The 20,472-nt window shown below is 42.4% G+C and overlaps 1 protein-coding gene across 2 annotated transcripts in view; it reads left to right on the top strand.

The window, feature by feature from the left end:
* The window catches only part of jakmip2 (janus kinase and microtubule interacting protein 2), a 278,068-nt gene that overhangs the window by 112,419 nt on the left and 145,177 nt on the right, over positions 1-20,472 (top strand). For both annotated transcript variants that reach the window (XM_043704011.1, XM_043704012.1), the window contains exon 2: positions 8,176-8,326. The gene's annotated coding sequence lies outside the window, so the exon portion shown is untranslated. The remainder of the gene's footprint in view (positions 1-8,175; positions 8,327-20,472) is intronic.

The following is a 20,472-nucleotide window of genomic DNA, read 5'->3' as shown; positions in this document are numbered from 1 at the left end:
TGTCGACTCTGCTATCGTCCCCAAAGTGTGCAGAGTCAAGATGGAGACGTGAATTTCAATTTTCATTATTTAAAGTTGGCAACAGTGTAAAGCCAATTTATCACAATCTCACTTAGAGAATCTAGGTTAAAAAAATTGAAATTAATTTGACTGATTGAACCACATGTACCAAAGCTGTGGTCTGACAAAGGGTCACTGGACCCAAAATGTTCACTCTGATTTCTCATCACAGATTCTGCCAGACCTGCTGAGTTTTTTCAGCAGATTCTATTTTTTGTACAAAAGCTGTGGATGGGTTAAACCTTTTCAGAGCAGAACAGCATGGTGGCTCAGTATTTAGTACCACTGCCGCACGGTGCCAGGGATCTGGGTTTGATTCTGCGTAGAGTTTGCACATTCTCCCCAAGTCTTTGTGAGATTGTTCTGGTTTACTCTCACAGACCAAAGACATGCAAGTTGGGTGGATTTGCTAAAGTGTCCAGGGTTATAGGGGAGGATCTGGATGGGATGCTCTTCGGAGGGTCAGTATGGGCTGAATGGACTGCTTCCACCCTTAGGGATTCCATGAGTACAGTCTGCTTTTAATTCAAATAATCTAGCAATTCGATATTTGTTACAAAAAATCCATTTTTGTGTGTTATTTATGCTGCTTAATTCAAATGATTGGATGAGTTATTTATATGTGCTAGTTATTCTATGGAGATATAAGCATTTTTAATCTTTATGTTCGGTTGAGATGCACATATTTAAAATTCATTCATGGGATGAGGGCCTGGATGGCCAGCATTTATTAGGCAAACGTGAGGACTGCAGATGCTCGAAACCCGAGCCTAGATTAGAGTGGTGCTGGAAAAGCGCAGCAGGTCAGGCAGCATCCGAGGAGCAGGAAAATCGACGTTTCGGGCAAAAGCCCACTTTAATCTAAAACAGCATTTATTGCCCATCCCTAATTGCCCAGAGGGCAGTTAGGAGTCAACCACATTGCTGTGGGTCTGTAGTCACATGTAGGCTAGACCAGGTAAGGATGGCAGTTTCCTTCCCTGAAGGACATTAGTGAACCAAATGGGGTCTGGTAAATAAATACCAGATGGACATTGATTTATAGAACAGAGTGAACTTTGAACATTGAGTGACTCACCCTAAAGTCAGGCTATTGCTCATGGATCCTTGTCATATTCTTTCAGAATTATTTCAGATATTGTTTCAACAGTTCCAACAGTGCTCATGGAGTCAGATTAAGAAAGTAAATTGTAGCAGGATTGAATAGGGCTAGGGTCAGAGTAATTCCCTCAGGAATTGGACAGCTGTACCATTTAATTGGCTGACTGATTTACTGTCACGTGTACCAGAGTACAGTGAAAAGGTTTGTTTACAAGCAGGACAGTCAAATCATAGAAAGCAAGGATGTACGATCGGAGTCTGTAACAAACTTAGACAGAGGCATGCAGGTTCCATTGCACAGGGTGTGCATTAGGCGAGATCAATGTTGGCAAGATCAGCATTATTTGAGGCTAGAGAATCCATTCATCAGCTCTCTTTGCTCCAAGGAGAACAGTTCCAATGTCTTTAATCTACCCTCTTCACTGAATTAGAGATGCTGGTCTTGGACTGGAATGTACAAAGTTACAAATCACACAACACCAGGTTATAGTCCAACAGGTTTATTTGGAAGCACTAGGTAATTTTAAATTGATGATGATAAAATTATTTATGGTATTGTATAAGCAGCCAATACTTAAAGTTGATAAGGCAACATGACCGGGTGAGATGGTGCCAAGGTTATTGAAGGAGGAGAGAGTAGGAATCAAGAGACAAGGCTGAGGTGTTCAATAATATTTGTCAATAATATTTGTCTTGACCTAAGAGAAGGAAAATACAGTCACTAGATAATTTTAAATTGATGATGATAAAATTATTTATGGTATTGTATAAGCAGCCAATACTTAAAGTTGATAAGGCAACATGACCGGGTGAGATGGTACCAAGGTTATTGAAGGAGGAGAGAGTAGGAATTGCAGAAATGTTGGTAAATATCTTTCAATTTTCATTGTGCCAGAGGATGAGAAGTTGCAATAATTACGTCCTTGTTCTGGAAAGGTTGTAAGGATTAGTCTAGCAATTACAGACCGGTCAATTTAACATGTGATGGGGAACCATCGAGAATCAATTCTTCAAGATAGAATTAACAGTCATCCGGAAAATATAGACTGACTGATTCAGAAAAGTTGGCATGGATTTGTCAAGGGCTGTTAATGTGATATACATGGACCATAGGATAGAATCATAGAATCCCTATAGTGTGGAAAGAGGCCCTTTGGTCCATCAAGTCCACACTGACCTTCCAAGGAGTAACACACCCAGACCCTTTCCCCTACCCTATCATCCAAATTTCCCCTGACTAATGCACCTAACCTACACATCCCTGAACACTATAGGCAATCAGCATGGCCAATCCACCTAACCTGCACATCTTTGGACTGTGGGAGGATTAGATTAGATTAGACTACCTACAGTATAGAAACAGGCCATTTGGCCCAACAAGTCCACACCAACCCTCTGAAGAGTAACCCACCCAGACCCATTCCCCTACTCTATATTTACCCCTGACTAATGCACCTAACACTATGGACAATTTAGCATTGCCAATTCACCCCACCTGCACATCTTTGGACTGTGGGAGGAAACTGGAGCACCCGGAGGAAACCCACGCAGACACGGGGAGAATGTGCAACCTTCAGACAAACAGTCGCTCAAGGTTGGAATCAAACCCAGGTCCCTGGCGCTGTGAGACAGCAATGCTAACCACTAAGCTATCACGCCACCCTAAAGATTTCCAAAAATGTTCTTTTTCATTCACAGGATGAAGGCACAGCTGGCTAAACCAGCATTTATTGGCCAACTCTAATTGCTCTAAAGAACAGTCAAGAGTCAACTAAATTGCTGAGGGTCTGGAGTCACATGTAGGCCAGACCAGGTATAGATGGCAGATTCCTTCCCTAAGGGACATTAGTGAACCAGATGGATTTTCCCAACAATTGACAATAGTTTCATGGTCATTGGACTCTTAATCCCAGACATTTGTTGTATTCAAATTCTACCTTTGGCTGTGGCAGGACTTGAATCTAGGTCCCCAGAATGTTACCTGGGTCTCTGAATTTAACAGCCCAGCAATAATATCGCTAGGTCATTGCTTCATCCAAGTGTTCAATGCAATGTCATATGACAGGCATCTGAGGCAAGTTCTAGGTCATAGGACGGAAGCGACGGTAGCAACGTGGATACAAAATTGGCTGAGGGGTGGGCAACAGAGAATAATGACCAATGGGTACTATAGAGGCTGGAAGATGGCATGCGGTTGAGTTCCTTGAGTTGGTATTGCAACCATGTTCTTCCTGATGTGTATTAATGGTCTAGGCCTTGGGACAATTTTGAAATTTGCAGTTGATGCAACACCTGTGAGAATGGTAGACTGTGAGGAGGATTGTGTAGAGTTCCAAAAGAACATTTGATATGTTGGGTGGAGTATGTGGAAATGTGGCAGATGAAATTCAATGTAGAGAATTGTGAGGTAATGCAGTTTGGTCCAAAAAATGTGGCAAAACAGTATAACATGAATGATACTATTCTCAACAATGTACAGGAGCAGAGAGACCTGATGGCGTGCTTTTGCCTGAAACGTTGATTTCCCTGCGCCTTGGATGCTGCCTGACCTGTGCTTTTCCAGCACCACTCTAATCTAGACTCTGATCTCCAGCATCTGCGGTCCTCACTTTTGCCTGTGTACATGCAGAAATCATTACAGGTTGCAGAACAGGTTGAGAGAGTTGTTCATAATGTATGTACAGAGGAACCTCGATTATCCAAAGGATACACGCGGGGAGTATTTTGCTCAGTTAATCGAGTTCTGGCTGATCGAGTTCCAGATAATCAAATGCCAGACAACATAGTTTACCAAGCATCCGGACTTTGCGATCTTACTGGATAATCTAATATTTGGATAATCAAATGCCTGATAATCAAGGTTTCTCTGTAGTTTTCCAGGCTTCATAAATAGAGGTATAGAGTGCACGAACTGAGAGTTTGTGATGAGCCAATATAAGACACTGAATTGGCCTGAGCTGGAGTATTGTGAACAGTTCTGGGCACCATGCTATAGGAAGGATGTGATAGCATCAGAAATAATGCAAAAAAGGCTTTTGAGAATGGCTCCAGAGATGAGAAACTTCAGTTATGAGGAGAAATTGGAGAAGTTTGGACTGTTTTCCTTGAAGAGGAGGAAGCTAAAAGATTTGCTTGTTCTCAAAATAATAAGTTAGCTCTGGACTGAGTAGATAGGGTGAAACTATTCCTACTCAAGCAGATTGAGATCAGAGCCCACTGTTTAACAAAAGAAAATGCAATGTAAGAAAACAACCTTTTCAATCAGTGAACAGTTAAGGTCTGGAGTGCACTTCCTGAAAATGTAGTGGAGGCAGGTTCAGTTGAAGCGTTCAAGAGGATGTTGTTTGTATTTAAGTAATTATTCAATTTGTAGCATTATCAGAAATCAAAGGAGATTGGCACTAAGTTGTAATGCTCATAAAGCTAGTGCAGACACAAATGAGCTTCTCTCTTCATCATAATGCTGCTGTAAGATCTTTCTTGGCCTATACCATTCTCTGTTAAGTTCAATGATCTGTTAACACGTACTCAATCCAATTTCACAGAATCCATACAGTATAGAAGTAGGCCATTTGGCCCATCAAGTCCACACCGACCCTCTGAAGAGCATCCCACCCAGACCCACCTCTCTACCATGTCCCTGTAACGCTGCATGGCTAATCCACCCAGCCTGCACATCCCTGAACACTATGGGCAATTTCCCATTGCTAATTCACCCTAACCAGCACATCTTTGAACTGTGGGAGGAAACCAGGAAACCCATGCAGACACAGGGAGAATGTGCAAACTCCGCACAGACAGTCACCCAAGGTTGGAATCGAACCCGGGTCCCTGGAGCCGTAAGGCAGCAGTGCTAACCACTGAACCGCCATGCTGCCCCTTTTTATATTAGTTTCATATATAAAATCTTATTACCCATATTTTCCTTAAACCTTTTATTCCATGCTGTTTGCTTATTAGATTCCCCACAGTGTGGAAACAAGCCCTTCAGCCCAACAAGTCTGCACCGACCCTCTGAAGAGTAACCCACCCAGACCCATTCCCCTACCCTATATTTACCTCTGACTAATGCACCTAACACTATGGGGCAATTTAGCATGGGCAATTCTGACCTGCACATCTTTGGATTGTGGGAGAAAACTGGAGCACCCAGAGGAAATCCACGCAGACACAGGGAGAATGTGCAAACACCACACAGTCAGCCGAGGCAGGTATCGAACCCAGGTCCCTGGTGCTGTGAGGCAGCAGTGATAACCACTGAGCCATCGTTTGAGCATATTGTTTGGCTTAGGAACAGCAAATTTGTACTTTCAGTAGGAATAATTTTGAATCAAAGTCAAATTACAAATCATGTCTTTCCTAATCCTCCTGCTTTTCATTCTCTCTGGAGTTTTAGGATTTTTAAGTGTTAATTCCTAGGACTATGTAAATAGTACCTCCCATAATGATGTGTAAAAGAACACATGACTATGAGAAACCTGTGAGAATGGTCATAACTTCTACACTGTCATCCCCTTCATGTGAAGCTGTATACAATTCCTTAATATAGTAGCCAGGCCATGCAGATGCTGGTATTGGACTGAGGTGGACAACGTCAGAAATCAGATGACACCAGGTTAGAGCCCAACAAGTTTATTTGAAATCAAAAGCTTTCATAGTGCTGCCCCTTCACCAGGTGAACGTTTGTGGCTTTCATTCAGCTTCTGACCTTCAGATAGTAAACCAGTTGTGTTTTAAGATGAGAGGAGAGATATTTAAAAAAGGCATGCGAGGCAATTTTTTTTTACACAGAGGGTGGTTCGCGAATGGAAGTGGTGGAGGTTCAAACATTTAAAAGACATTTGGATAAGTAAATGGTTAGGAAAGGTTTGGAGCGAATTAGGCCAGGAGCAGGCAGGTGGGACTAGCTTGGTTTGGGTTTATGGTTGGCATGGACTAGTTGGACCAAAGGATCTGCTTCTGTGCTGTATGACTCTACGATTCTATCATTCAGTAATTACTCCAAAGCTATTAGCCAAAATACAGCACTCCAATATTTGACTGTCTGCCTCTTTCTCAGTCCCAGATTTGTTTATGTCTTCTCTTCCATTTAAATCCCATGAGAACTGAAAACCAGCTGATTACCGTACCACAAAGTAAAGGGTACCATATTGTTGCAATTCCCATGTTTCCAATGGGATTTAAGTGAAGAGCTACATGCTGTTCTCTCTACATAACAACCAGCTCCAGTAAGACACTTTCCAGTACTTTCCACAGACCAGAATTGTACAGTGCAATAATGTTGGAATACTTACTACCAGAATCTTAGTACAAGTCGAATAGTTCAAATTGTTACTGTGTAGGGATAAGGGTGGTCTTTTGTCATCAACAGAGGAATAATAGAAGCACATCATGGTGGAATTTTCATGCAGCATTGCAATACCGCATCTTAACAGTCATACAATTCAATGAAAGCCAATGCTTGTTCGGTCTTTAAAATGAAACTTTTTGCAGCAACTAGTGTTTTCCCTTTTATATGTGCTGAGCTTCATGATTTCCCACTTCTGAAAGGATTCTCTATTATGTGTCTTTACAGTGTTTAAAAGGACGACTTGCATTTAGATAGCAGCTTTCATGACAACCAGATGTCTCAAAGCACTTTACCAGTGATTACATATTTTTGGATTGTAGTTACTGTTGCAAAATGGGAATCTTGGCAGCCAATTCCACTCAGCAGATCTCCATGAAAAGCAGTGCTTTATCCGATAATCTTTGTCATCACGATTGGAGCATTAAATCTGTCCAGGGACACCAGGGAATAACCCTCCCACTATTCTTCAAAACTGGACGATGCCAACTTGGCTTTACATCACCCTTCCACGACAGCACTTCCAAAGTTGCAATGCTGTCTTGAACTGCGCTGGAGGGTTTTGCCTCCTCCTTATTTCTTTCATGCGATGTGCATGTTACTCGCAAGGACAGCATTTGTTGTCCATCTCTAACTGGTCTTACAGTCATACAGCACAGAAACAGACCCTTTGGTCCAGCCAGTCCATGCTGACCATAATCCCAAACTAAACTAGTCTCACCTGCCTGCTCCTGGCCCATATCCCTCCAATTGTCTTTTAAACTTATTTGTCAGGTCATTTTGGAGGACAGTGAAGTGGGAGATGGCATGGGGCAGGGTGACACTTGGTATACGGACACACAAGGTGGCCACTGAGCCAGCAGTTGGCCACTTGACACACAAGATGACCACTGGACCACAATATGGAGAGAGACAGCAGAGCAAACACAGACACTGTCTGGTGCCACCAGGATGCCAGCAAAATGCACTCACAACCTAGTTAATTAGTTTAAGATGGGAGGGGGAGAGAATGCATATACTGCCTGCCGAAGTGTCTGAGTCCAGCCAACATCTTTGATAGAAATGCTAACAGTTTGATACGGACTCAATACAAAGTGCTAATAGCTAATCAGGAAGAGCAATTAGCGCCCATTACAACAGCAATGGACTTCCACACAGACATTGAAACTGACAATGTCTGCGCTGAAACTGACAACGGTCATGCTGAAATTAACAAAGTCTGCACTGGAACTGACAATGATTGCAACAAAACTATTCACGATTCTGCAATGTTTACAATAAACAAACCATGTTACAAAGACAATAGTCTCATCACTGACCTATTATTAAAAAATGTATAATAGTATCTTTGCATGTGCTCCAGGTGGAGAGAAGACTCGCAGCTAACCACTGTACTGTTGGTGTCTTTCTGTCCCTGGATCTCCAGTATTTCCTTGTACAATAAACACTGTCATTGAACCACGACTCTGACTCCAAGGCGGGTGATTTCCCCCACAACAGCAGTTAAGAGTCAACTGCATTGCTGTAGGTCTGGAGTCGTGTGTGGGTCAGGCTAGAGAGGAGGGTAGATTTCCTTTGCTAAAGGATATTAATGGACCAGATGTCTGACAAAACTTGAAGATTGCTTCATTGCCATCGTGACTGAATCAACTTTTCTTTTCCCCCAGGTTTATGAATTGAATTTAAATCCTATCAGCTGCCACAGTGGGATTGGAACCCATGTCCCCAAAGGATTAACTTGGGTTTCTGGATTACTGAACCGCTGACTTGAGTTTTGTCCAGCGTGGGATTTGAAAGTGAAAGCTGATTGATTTAGAGGTGGGTGTGCTGCTAGCTGAACAAGAACTGGTATATTGGCCTATTCGTGTATACTTTATATTGGATAAAAAAGTTTGAAAGTTGTTGGATACATATTTAACATAGATGGTAACCTTTACAGCACTATATCCCTTAATGATCCTGTTGTTATATACTTGTTGCAATAACTGAGTGCAGTTTTGGTCTCCTCATTTAAGAAAGGTTGGAATCACATTGGAGGTGATTCAGGGGAAGTTTATTAGTTTGTTGCATAGACTGAGTGGGTTGTCTTATCAAGAAAGTTTCAGACAGTTTCCACTAGAGTTTAGAACAGTGAGGCATGATTGGTTTGGAGCTTATCAGATGCTGAACAGTTTTGACAAGATGGATATGGTAAGGATGTTTCATTTTTCGGATAAGGCCCAAGCCAGAACATTTTTATTAAAAGCCAGTCACTCTGCTAAGATAGCCGTGATGTGCTGGTGTTGGACTGGGGTGGACAAAGTTAGAAATCAGACGATGCCAGGTTTTGGTCCACCAGGTTTCTTTGAAATCACAAGTTTATTCTGTGCCTGTACTCCTCTCCACTTCACCTGACAAAGGGGCAGTGCTCAGAAAGCTTGTGATTTCAAATAAACCTGTTGGACTATAACCCTGTGACTTCTGACTGTGCGAAGATAGCTTTGAGGGTTGAGTGACTTTGGAAGTCTCAGCCTCAGAGTGTGCTTGAAGCAGGGCCATTGACAAATTTTAAAATTGGTGGTAGGTTGATTCCATGACTGAACAAGGATCTACAGTTATCACAGAAAAGTGACAATATTGAATTTGAAACACAATCAGAGAAGCTTTGATCTTATTGGGTGGTCATAAAGTCATAGAGCTGTACAGCACGGAAACAGACCTTCGGTCCAACTCATCCATGCCGACCAGATATCTAAAATTAATCTAGTCTTATTTGTCAGCATTTGGCCCATACCCCTCTAAACCCTTCCCACTCAAAAACCCATCCAAATGCTTTTCAAATGTTGTAGTTGTACTAGCCTCCAACACTTCCTCTGGTAGCTCATTCCATACACGCACCACCTGCATGAAAATATTGCCCCTTAGGTCCCTTTTAAATCTTTCCCCTCTCACCTTGAACCTATTTTGAAGGGCAAAATGGCCTAATTTTGCTCCCAATTCATATATTTGCACTGTAGTAATAAGTAGACTTTAAGATGCGTTTCAAGGTGCTTTTTTAAAACAAAACAATAATGCATTAAAAATAACTTGAAAACTTGTGAACATCAATTTTTGGATCAGCTTAATTCTCTTAGAGCTCATTTCAAATTGGATGCTCCTTTATCAGGAAATATGTGTGACTGGACTTGAAAAATATGTGCTTTAAATGTTAAAAAAAACTAAAAACAAAAATCAGTCAGACGTATCAATCAAAAGTAACAGAATTCAAAATTGAAACCAAATTATTCCTTTTCATCTTTACAGTCAATTGTTCTGTTTTGCTGCAATCAATTAATCAATTTTAGTGGTGTGTCTCATGTACAGGAAACTGGGTTAAAGCTAAATTTGAACAACTTATTTCACACCCAATTTATTCTACAGCAGGCAAATCAAGGAGATTCTTAATTCCCTTCGGTTAAACAGGATTTAAGTTTGATTAAAAGATTCATGTCTAAACTACTACAATGGCAAGCTCCATGTACAACATGATATTTAAAGGTGTATATTCAGTACAAAAAGCACAGTTTTAAGTGGATGTTTTTAGTTTAATTTTAAAATGTTTACATTTTCAACTCTATTTCTTGTTGTTTATCTCTATTTCTACCCATCATACCACTGATATCATAGACTCGTAGAAATGTAAAGCACGGAAACAGACCCTTCAGTCCAACGTGTCCATGCCGATCAGATATTCTAAACTAATCCAGTTCCATTTGACAGCATTTGGACCATATCCTTCCTATTCTGATACCCATCCAGATGCCTTTTAAATGTTGTAATTGTGCCAGCCTCCACCACTTCCTTTAGCAGCTCCTTCCATAAACAGCACCAGCCTCTGCGTGAAACTGTTGCCCCTTAGTTGTGCCCTGGGTGGTTTGTTCTTTCAATTAAAATAAGAGAATTTAATAAGTATTAGCACCAGGAAAAAAGTACGATTGCGTGGCCAATGGCTATCTCCCTCTGATGTTCACTGTTAGGTGCGTGGTCTAGTTTGAAGGTTAAACAGCCTTGTTCAAACTTTGCTTGTGGTCTGCTACAGTGAAACACAAATTGGAATTGCTTTTGCTTAACATGGTCAGAATGAATTTTCAATTGGCTAGACTGTATTGAAACTAAATTAAAATAATTACGTTTTGCTGTTTGACTGGAATTGAAAGTAAATAAAGCTGTGATTAATTTCCTTTTAAGACTCTCTAGCTCAGTGCTTACTTTCAGTGCAGAAAGCAAGACTCTCCATCTTGGTAGAAATGGCTTTTGAAGCATGAATCCACCCTCAAAAGTTCTACCCTCGAAACAAACCCTCACTATTTGTGTAGTGAGGACTCAAGATGTAATTTAGCATATTAAAGTGTTGCTACCTCAGTCAGATTTAAGTTTTGCTAGTGGGATGTCCAAGACGTAACGTGTACATTTTAGACCTGATTCAGAAAGTCTAAACTTATCAATACTGTTGTGAGGTTGAAGGTTTGAGAGCGAAAGCTGTTTTGCACTGAGAGCCTGCAGGCACCTGTCATGTGATGGACTAGCTGCCTCAGAGTGTACTGGAAAATTGAAAACATGTAACATTTGGCTCTAAGCTAGATATCTCTGTTGTTTTGACCACAATTTGAATCTAATCAATCAGTTTAAATTATGCTCCAGGATACTAAAACCCAATCATGTCTGAATTTTTTTTGCCAACCTTGAACCAATGAGGTGATTCGATGTTTGGGGTATTAGGAAGCAGACATTTTGGAATGTTAGATCAAGACTAACTGTAATCAAGAGAGTAACTGCCATTCAAAACACTGTCTATAAAAGGTACCATTTTCATATGAAACATCTATGCAGCAAAAGACCAAAGACGACCCAGGGAGATCTACAATCAGAGGAAGACAGACAGCGACGATGACAGACACTGAGTAGTTTCGAAATTAAGTTGATTTAATTTTAATATGGGTTTACTGGAACAGTATATTGTTATAGAGTTGAAGACAGATAATAAGTAGTTAAGAGAAAGGAGGCTTACAGTTGTAACTAGTTGTCGAGAGTGTGATGCTGGAAAAACATAGTAGGTCAGGCAGCATCTGAGTAGCAGGAGAGATGATGAAGGGCTTTTCCAGCACCACACTCTCGACTCTAATCTCCAGCATCTGCAGTCCTCACTTTCGCCTAGTTGTAAATGGTAGTTGTTTAATATTCACTTTTAGACTTAAAGAATAAATTGATTTTCTTTTTCTTTGAATAATGGAATTTGGAGAATTCTCTGTCACTCATACTTTAACAGATTATGAGACGAGGTGAGCTTTTCTGGGTGTTTGGTTTAATTAGCAGAATGGTTCACTGCTGTGACATGACAATACTCATAAGTATTGCTGAAAAAAGACTCATTTGTCAAAGTTTTATATTTTGCAGTCATCAGGACAGTTCATAGTAAAGTCATTTATATAATATTAATAATTGCTTGGGAAGTGGAGTCTGGTATAGACACTGTCTAATGGACAGTGCACTAGCTAATATGTTTGATATTTAACTGCCAAGTTTTGTTTAAATTTAACCGAGAGAATGATTTTCACTATTTGGATAACAAACACTTCAGGATTGTCAGTGAGACCAGGAGTATGGAGCACCATGTGTACTGGAAGCTATCTATATGTTGAGATACAGAGTCATGTTTTTTGTAGACATGTGCACACAGTGCCCTTTACAATGCAACAGAAATAGTTCTTTTCATTTTTAGCAATGATGATGTGTTATTTTGTGCAGCTTGATAGTTGTTCAGATGGACCCAGGTTTTCTTTTTGTTTTTCATATCGAGAGAGGGTGAGAGTCAGAGAGAGAGAGACACACAGATGCTGTCGGATTTCAGTTTGAAGAATACTTGTCCTTACTGCCCTCGAACTCAGATCTTATCAACATTGTGCAACTCAACCAATCAGAGGCCTGTTGTTGGGTAGAATTTGCTTAACGTAACAGACATGCCATGGTTCTTGATCTTGAATTATCTCTCTCACTGTTTAAATAACAACATTGCATTGTACAGGTCAAGAATATGTAGCATAAGTTGCAAAACTCTCCCAGTGTTTTATTTATAGCAGTCCAAATTCAGTTTATAGTCTAACAAACATGTTGTCTTGAGCAGGAGTCATGGGTTGGCATGAGTTAGCATTACATTGGCGTAGGGGCTTTGTAGAGCCATGGGGATGGGTGAGAATATTGGTTGGCTTGGGATGAATGAGAGGTGGATGCATAGACATGGTTGGAGATGAGGGATTGTGTGTGGGATGTGGGAAAAACTTTTTCTCTGTTCGTATGTTCCCTGTGGCTTTGACAAAGTGCCAAGGTTGGTCTTTCACCCAGCACACCTTCATACAGATCAAAATCCAAACAAGAAATAAGGCAGGGCAGGTGACTGAGGTGTCAGTGGGGAGCACTTTGGGGCCAGCGACCATAATTCTATTGGTTTTAAATTAGTGATGGTAAAAGATAGACCAGACCTAAAATTTGAAGTTCTAAATTGAAGAAAGGCCAGTTTTGAGAATGTGAGGCAAAAACTTTCAAAAGCTAATTGGGGGTGGATGTTCATAGGTAAAGGGACAGCTGGAAAATAGGAAGCCTTCAGAAATGTGTTAACGAGAGTATAGAGAAAGCATATTCCTGCTCGGGTGAAAGGAAAGGCTGGTAGGTATAGAGAATGCTGGATGGCGAAAGAAATTGAGGGTTTGGTTATGAAAAAGAAGGAAGCAAATGTCAGGTATAGACAAGAGAGATCAAGTGAATCCTTAGAGCATAAAGGCAGTAGGAGTATACTTAAGAGGGAAATCAGGAGGACAAAAAGGGGACATGAGATAGCTTTGGCAAATAGAGTTAAGGAGAATCCAAAGGGTTTTTAACAAGTACATTTAGGACAACAGGGTAACTAGGTAGAGAATATGGCCCTTCAAAGATCAGCAAGGCACCTTTGTATGGAGCTGCAGGAGATGGGGAAGATACTAAATGAGTATTTTGCATCAGCGTTTAATGTGGAAAAGGACATGGAAGATATAGAATGTAGAGAAATAGATAGTGACAGCTTGAAACATGTCCATATTACAGAGGAGGAAGTGCTGGATGGTTTTAAATGCATAAAAGTAGATAAATCCCCAGGACCTGATCAGGTGTACCCTAGAACTCTGTGGGAAGCTAGAGAAGTGATTGCTGGGCCTCTTACTGAGATATCGATTGTTACAGGTTAGGTGCCGGAAGTCTGGAGGTTGGCTAGTGTGGTGCCACTGTTTAAGAAGGGTGGTAAGGACAAGCCAGGGAACTATAGACCAGTGAGCCTGACGGTGGTGGTGGGCAAGTTGTTGGAGGGAATCCTGAGGGATAGGATGTACATTTATTTGGAAAGACAAGGACTAATTAGGGATAATTAACATGGCTTTGTGCGTGGGAAGTCATGTCTCACAAATTTGATTGTGTTATTTGAAGAAGTAACAAAGAGGATTGATGAGGACAGAGCGGTAGATGTGATCTATATGGACTTCAGTAAGGCGTTTGACAAGGTTAGATCTCATGGAATACAGTGAGAACCAGCCATTTGGATGCAGAACTGGCTCAAAGGTAGAAGACAGAGGGTGGTGGTGGAAGGTTGTTTTTCAGACTGGAGGCCTGTGACCAGTGGAGTGCCACAAGCATTGGTGCTGGGTCCACTACATTGCATTATTTATATAAATGATTTGGATGTGAGCATAAGAGGTATAGTTAGTCAGTTTGCAGATGACACCAAAATTGGAGGTGTAGTGGACAGTGAAGAAGGTTGCCTCGGATTACAACGGATCTTGATCAGATGGGCCAATGGGCTGAGGAGTGGCAGATGGAGTTTAATTTAAATAAATGCGAGGTGCTGCATTTTGGGAAAGCAAATCTTAGCAGCACTTATACACTTAATGGGAAGGTCCTAGGGAGTGTTGCTGAACAAAGAGACCTTGGAGTGCAGGTTCATAGCTCCTTGAAAGTGGAGTCGCAGGTAGATATGATAGTGAAGAAGGCGTTTGGTATGCTTTCCTTTATTGGTCAGAGAATTAAGTACAGGAGTTGGGAGGTCATGTTGCGGCTGTACAGGACTTTGGTTAGGCCACTGTTGGAATATTGCGTGCAATTCTGATTTCCTTCCTATCGGAAAGATGTTATGAAACTTGAAAGGGTTCAGAAAAGATTTACAAGGATGTTGCCAGGGTTGGAAGATTTGAGCTATAGGGAGAAGTTGAACAGGCTGGGGCTGCTTTCCCTGGAGTATCGGAGGCTGAGGGGTGACCTTATGGGGGTTAATAAAATCATGAGGGGCAAGGATAGAATAAATAGACAAGGTTTTTTCCGTGGGGTGGGGGGAGTTCAGAACTAGAGTGCATAGGTTTAGGGTGAGAGGGGAAAGATATAAAAGAAACCCACGGGCAACTTTTTCACGTATGTGTATGGAATGAGCTGCCGGGGAAGTGGTGGAGGTTGGTACAATTACAACTTTTGAAAGGCATCTGGATGGGTATTTGAATAGGAAGGGTTTGGAGGGATATGGAGCGGGAGCTGGCAGGTGGGACTAGATTGGGTTGGGATATCTGGTCAGCATGGACGAGTTGGACCAAAGGGCCTGTTTCTGTGCTGTACATCTCTAAGACTCTAATTCTCGGACAGCTGGCAAAACTCCCATTTTTGCCTCCTCACCCAATGCCATTATGAAAATCCGTGGCACTCTTTGGCCAGGTTGGTAGGTATAGCAAGTCTGTCCTCTGAAAAGGAGTTCCTCCTCATCTCTGTCTCAAATGTGTGACTCCTTGTTCCGAGATTGTGCCCTCTGGTCCTATATTCTCCCGTACGAGAAAGCAATCTTTCTGCATCTACCCTGTCAAGTCTTCTCAGAATCTTGTGTGTTTCAATTAGATTGCCTCACATTCTTCTAAACTCCAATGTGTTGGGACAGTTTAACCCTAAAAGTAGAAAAGAGTGTGGCATGTCTGACTCTGTGCTGTTGTGTAGGTCTTGCAAGAGCATGGGGGCATTATACTACAGAAGAGATGTTGCTGGAATACACAGTGGCTCAGTGGTTAGCACTGCTGCCTCACAGCACTGGTTTGATTCCAGCCTCGGGTGACTGTCTATGAGAAGTTTGCACATTCTCCCCCTGTCTGCGTGGGTTTCCTCTGGGTGCTCCGGTTTCCTCCCGGGTCCAACGATGTGCAGGTTAGGGTGGATTGGCCATCGTAGAACTGTGTTCAGGGATGTGTAGGTTAGGTGCATGAGTCAGGGGAAATGTAAAGTAATAGGGTAGGGGAATGGATTTATTAGATTAGATTAGATTACTTACAGTGTGGAAACAGGCCCTTCGGCCCAACAAGTCCACACCGCCCCGCCGAAGCGCAACCCACCCAGACCCCTACATTTACCCCTTACCTAACACTACGGGCAATTTAGCATGGCCAATTCACCTGACCAGCACATCTTTGGACTGTGGGAGGAAACCGGAGCACCCGGAGGAAACCCACGCAGACACGGGGAGAACGTGCAAACTCCAGTCAGTCGCCTGAGGCGGGAATTGAACCTGGGTCTCTGGTGCTGTGAGGCAGCAGTGCTAACCACTGTGCCACCGTGCTGCTCACCAATGTCTGGTATGAATACTCTTCGGAGGGTCGGTGTGGACCTATTGGGCCAAATGCCTATTTCCACACTGTAGGGATTGTATGAAAAAAATGTTTCATCAAAGTAATTGTTTATGCACTTCTGACAACTATTGATATTTAATTTTGTACAAGACCTAAATGGTTGTTTCTCTCGTGAGAGGCGTATGCATCATGAGTGAGCTAGCTTTCAATGAACTATTGCAGGCGTATTGATCTGAACAGCCTCTTTCTGTGCAGTAACACTTCTGTGAATTGAATCCAGGATTATACCTTCACTCTCCAGTGATAAGAGTTGTCTGAAGTTAAGTTTGATTGCATGGAGACATTGCATTGCCCTCTACAGCTTCAATATGAAAATCGTCTCACCCAGCATTAAATCATTGTATATGTTTTCACTCTGTTTTGAAAGCAGAGACCCAGTCTGATGGAGCCGACAAGAGAGCCATGCAGGTTGATTTTCAACAGATATTCTTTCTGAGTGGTAACCCCTCGTTGAGACTGATTGAAAGCATTTTTTTGCAAATTGCTATTCTGTGGAGTTCTGTCGGTTTTTTTCTGTAAGAGCGGTCAGCCTGTCCACTGTGAAATGAGGCATTTCTGAAATCAATCATTATGCTTCAAATTTATAGGTTTATTGTCATCTCAACATCACTGGTTGGGGATGATTGATACTGTGAATATTGAACAACCTCTGAGTACTGATTACTTTCCAAAGGAAAGCGCCATGGTAACAAAGGTATTGTAAAAGCACAAAGCTGTCAGGTTACTGACTGTGTATTTAGATGATGCAGTGTAAATGCTTTGAAATACATGTCGAACCTTGAACTTTGCAGGAGTTCTTGTCTCTGTTGAATAATTCCGGCTCCAATTCCAGGCCCAATTACAACCAGTTATCATAGTGGAGAAACTCCCCTGAGTTCTGGAGTTCTGCACTTGTCATGAGATTCAATCCACTTTGCTTAAATTCCTGGCAACACATATTTTGCAGCTGAGGGATATTCTTCCTGAGGTTTTCAGAGAATGATGCTTGTTAAAATAGATCTGATGTGGTTATTTTGAAAAGTGCATTAAATCTAATGATGTTGCATGGAACTGGATGGGGAAATGGAACTGCTTAGAATCTTATAGCATTAAGGCTTCTCCCTAAGTCTGTTAATAGTCTTAGTAGCATAGGGATGAATCTTGTAATTTATTGCTTAAGTATCAGTTGCATGTTTCTTTTCTTTGGATGGTTTTTTTTGTGCAAGGCCTAATGAGAGACCTCACACAATCTTCGTAAATTTACTTCAGTAATTATCTACCTGCCCCTCCTTATGGCATTCCCTCACATCCATTTCAACCCCATCTTGCTACGCACTATTCCTGGAAGAATGCACCACTCAATGGATATCCATTCCCTGTGCCAAATTTAAAATGCCACAGTGCACCTAGAGTTGTGCTGGGATCCCGAAACTGCCCCTGCTCAGTGATGGATATTCTGTCAGAAGGTGCCGGGGAGGTGGAGATGGTGCCACCCTTTACCGACAGCGAGCTGGAGATACTGGTGGACAGGGAGCTGCCAAGGAAGAACGTCTCCTTCCCAGAGCATTGGCACAGGGTGCCACAGTGCCAAATTTTGACTGCTTGGCCTGGGGTTGCTGCTTGGGTGAGTGCAGTCTCCGTGGTTCTGAGGAATGAGCAGCAAAAGGGTCAGTGATCTGCTGTGCTCTGGGATGGTATGGTGCCTCAGGGGTTAGCACTGCTGCCTCACAGCGCCAGGGACCTGGGTTTGCTAGGGTGGATATTTAACTTGCAGCCACATCTCTGAGATACCCACAATGTCATACATTTGAATTTTAGTCTGTGCTGTGAGCTCATTTACCTTGTTTTGTATAATGCTGTGTTTAAGTACAACACCCTCAGTCCCCCATTCCCTGACCCCCTTCTCACAGTTGTTCCCTTTATCTGCTGTGCCTGAGGTTAGATTTCTGACCCTTTCCAAACTCTCTGTTCTGTTTAATAACCGAGGTTATTAAAGTCCTGGAAACTTTAATAACCTCGGTTGAGCCCTCACTCCCTCTAGCTTTTTCCACAATTTCCATGCAACTGAAACTACCTCCGCCACCCTACACTATTTAGGTTAAAGCCCTATCCACAGCCCTAGGTTATGCAATTCCCCAGGACGCCTGCTCCAGTAGGATTCAGATGTTGCCCATCCCTTTGCAACAGCTCCCTCCTTCCCCAGCAATTCCCATGAATTTGAACCTGTTTCTCCCACACTTATCTCTGAACTATATGTTTACCTCTTTAATCTTGTTGACCCTGTGCCAGTTTATTCCTTGCTGTGGTGGTAATCCAGAGATTATTATCTTTTTGCTCTGCTTTTTAATTTAACCCCTCGCTGCTTATATTTCCCTTTCCAGAACCTTTTCCCTCTTTCTACCTCCATCATTGGTACCTACATGACCTTTCCCTCGTTCCACTCCTGGTTCCTCTGCAACCCAGATGAGATATCCCGAACCGGGGTACCAGGCAGGCAACACGACATTCAGTTCTGGACGAGCTGAAAGTTTCTCTTAATATTAGAAAGACTGAAACCATTATTTTCTATCCTCAGTCTAAGCTTCTTCCCAAGCTATTGACTCCATTCTTCTTCCTGACAACAGTCTGACCTTAAACCAGTCTGTTCTGCAACCTTGGTGTTACCTTTTGATCTTCGGATGAGTTTCTGATCCCTTATTCATGCCATGTAGACCACCAACATCTATCTCCATAATGTCATCTGTTTCAGCTCATCTGCTGCAGAAAGCTTTCATGCATGGTTTAGTTATCTCTAGACTTTATTGTTCCAACACTTTGCTGCCCTGGTCTCCCACATTTTAACTTTTATTAATTTTTTGAGGTCATGTGAAATTCTGCTACCCATGTCTTAAGTCCCCCAAGTCTTGTCTTATTTTCCCCCATCACCCCTATACTCACTGACCTATGCTGGCTCCTGACCAAGCAACCTCTCAATTCTGAAATCGTCATCCTGATTAACAAATCTCATTATGATCTTGTCCCTGTTATTTCTTTAATCGGTCTATCCTTGAAATTCGTGTCTTTTGTGCATCTCCAATTTTAATTGTTCCCTTTGGTTCCCTTTGGCTCTTCCAGTTACTCGAGTCCTAAGTTCTGAAACCTGGGACTCTTGATCCTGGGTCACAGACAATACTGTCTATTCCCCTGACCACACTGTCCCTGATTGCCCCTACATATCCCTTTTTGTCTCCTGTTGAACAGCTCCCTGTACCACGGTGCAGTGTTCAGTTTGCTCATCCTTCCTCCAGCCCCCATTCTCATGCGAACAGTGAGTGAGAGTCTCAACCTTGTCAGACCAGTTTAAGGGCTGAGGCTCTTTCAGCGTTACGTCCTGAGTCCTGCTACCTGCCTCATTTGTGGTCATACTCTCCTGTCCCTGAGTGCTGACCACATTAAATAATTCAAGTGGTGAGACAGCCTCCGGAAATGTAGCGTCCAGGTAACTCTTCCCCCTTCCTAATGTGCCACGATGTTTGAAGCTCAGACTGCAGCTCATAATTGTCTTCAAAGTCCACTGCCTGATTGACCCAGGATCTGTGCGATTATGCAACACATTGTGACTTCCACAGGAGTGCATGCTGAATTGGTCTCATTGTCTAAATGAAGCAGAAGAGGTTTGCCAAAGGGCAGAAGGTCATTCAGAGGTCGTCCAGTGTGAAAAGAGCAGCGTCGAAGGTAAGTGGGAGAGAGAAACCTTCAAAATGGCACCGCTCTGCTTCCAATAATTACAAAAAATATCTGAGCTAAATGTTGGATCACATTTAATTGCCTTAGATGGCTCTCCATTAGCTGTGTTGGAAACCTGCTATGTGCAGGAGAAAGTGAGAACTGCAGATGCTGGAGATCAGAGTCGAGAGTGTGGTGCTGGAAAAGCACAGCAGGTCAGGCAGCATCCGAGGAGCAGGAAGATCGAAGGACTTATGTTCAAAACGTCGAATTCCTGATGAAGGGCTTATGCCCGAAATGTCGATTCTCCTGCTTCTCGGACGCTGCCTGAGTTGCTGTGCTTTTCAGGCACTACACTCTTTACCTGCTATATGCAAACAGGTCACCCTGTGATCTCCCCACTCCAATTCCATCTCTAAAATACGAGGTAAAAACAATGACTGCCACCGCAGGAACTGTAAAACCTGTGCCCACACCTCCTCCCTCACCTCCATCCAAGGCCCTAAAGGAGCCTTCCACATCCATCAAAGTTTTACCTGCACATCCACTAATATCATCTATTGTATCCGTTGCTCCCGATGCAGTCTC

This window comes from Chiloscyllium plagiosum, chromosome 14, assembly GCF_004010195.1.
Source record: "Chiloscyllium plagiosum isolate BGI_BamShark_2017 chromosome 14, ASM401019v2, whole genome shotgun sequence".
Lineage (NCBI taxonomy): Eukaryota > Metazoa > Chordata > Chondrichthyes > Orectolobiformes > Hemiscylliidae > Chiloscyllium > Chiloscyllium plagiosum.
This window is presented reverse-complemented; position numbering and strand designations above follow the sequence as displayed.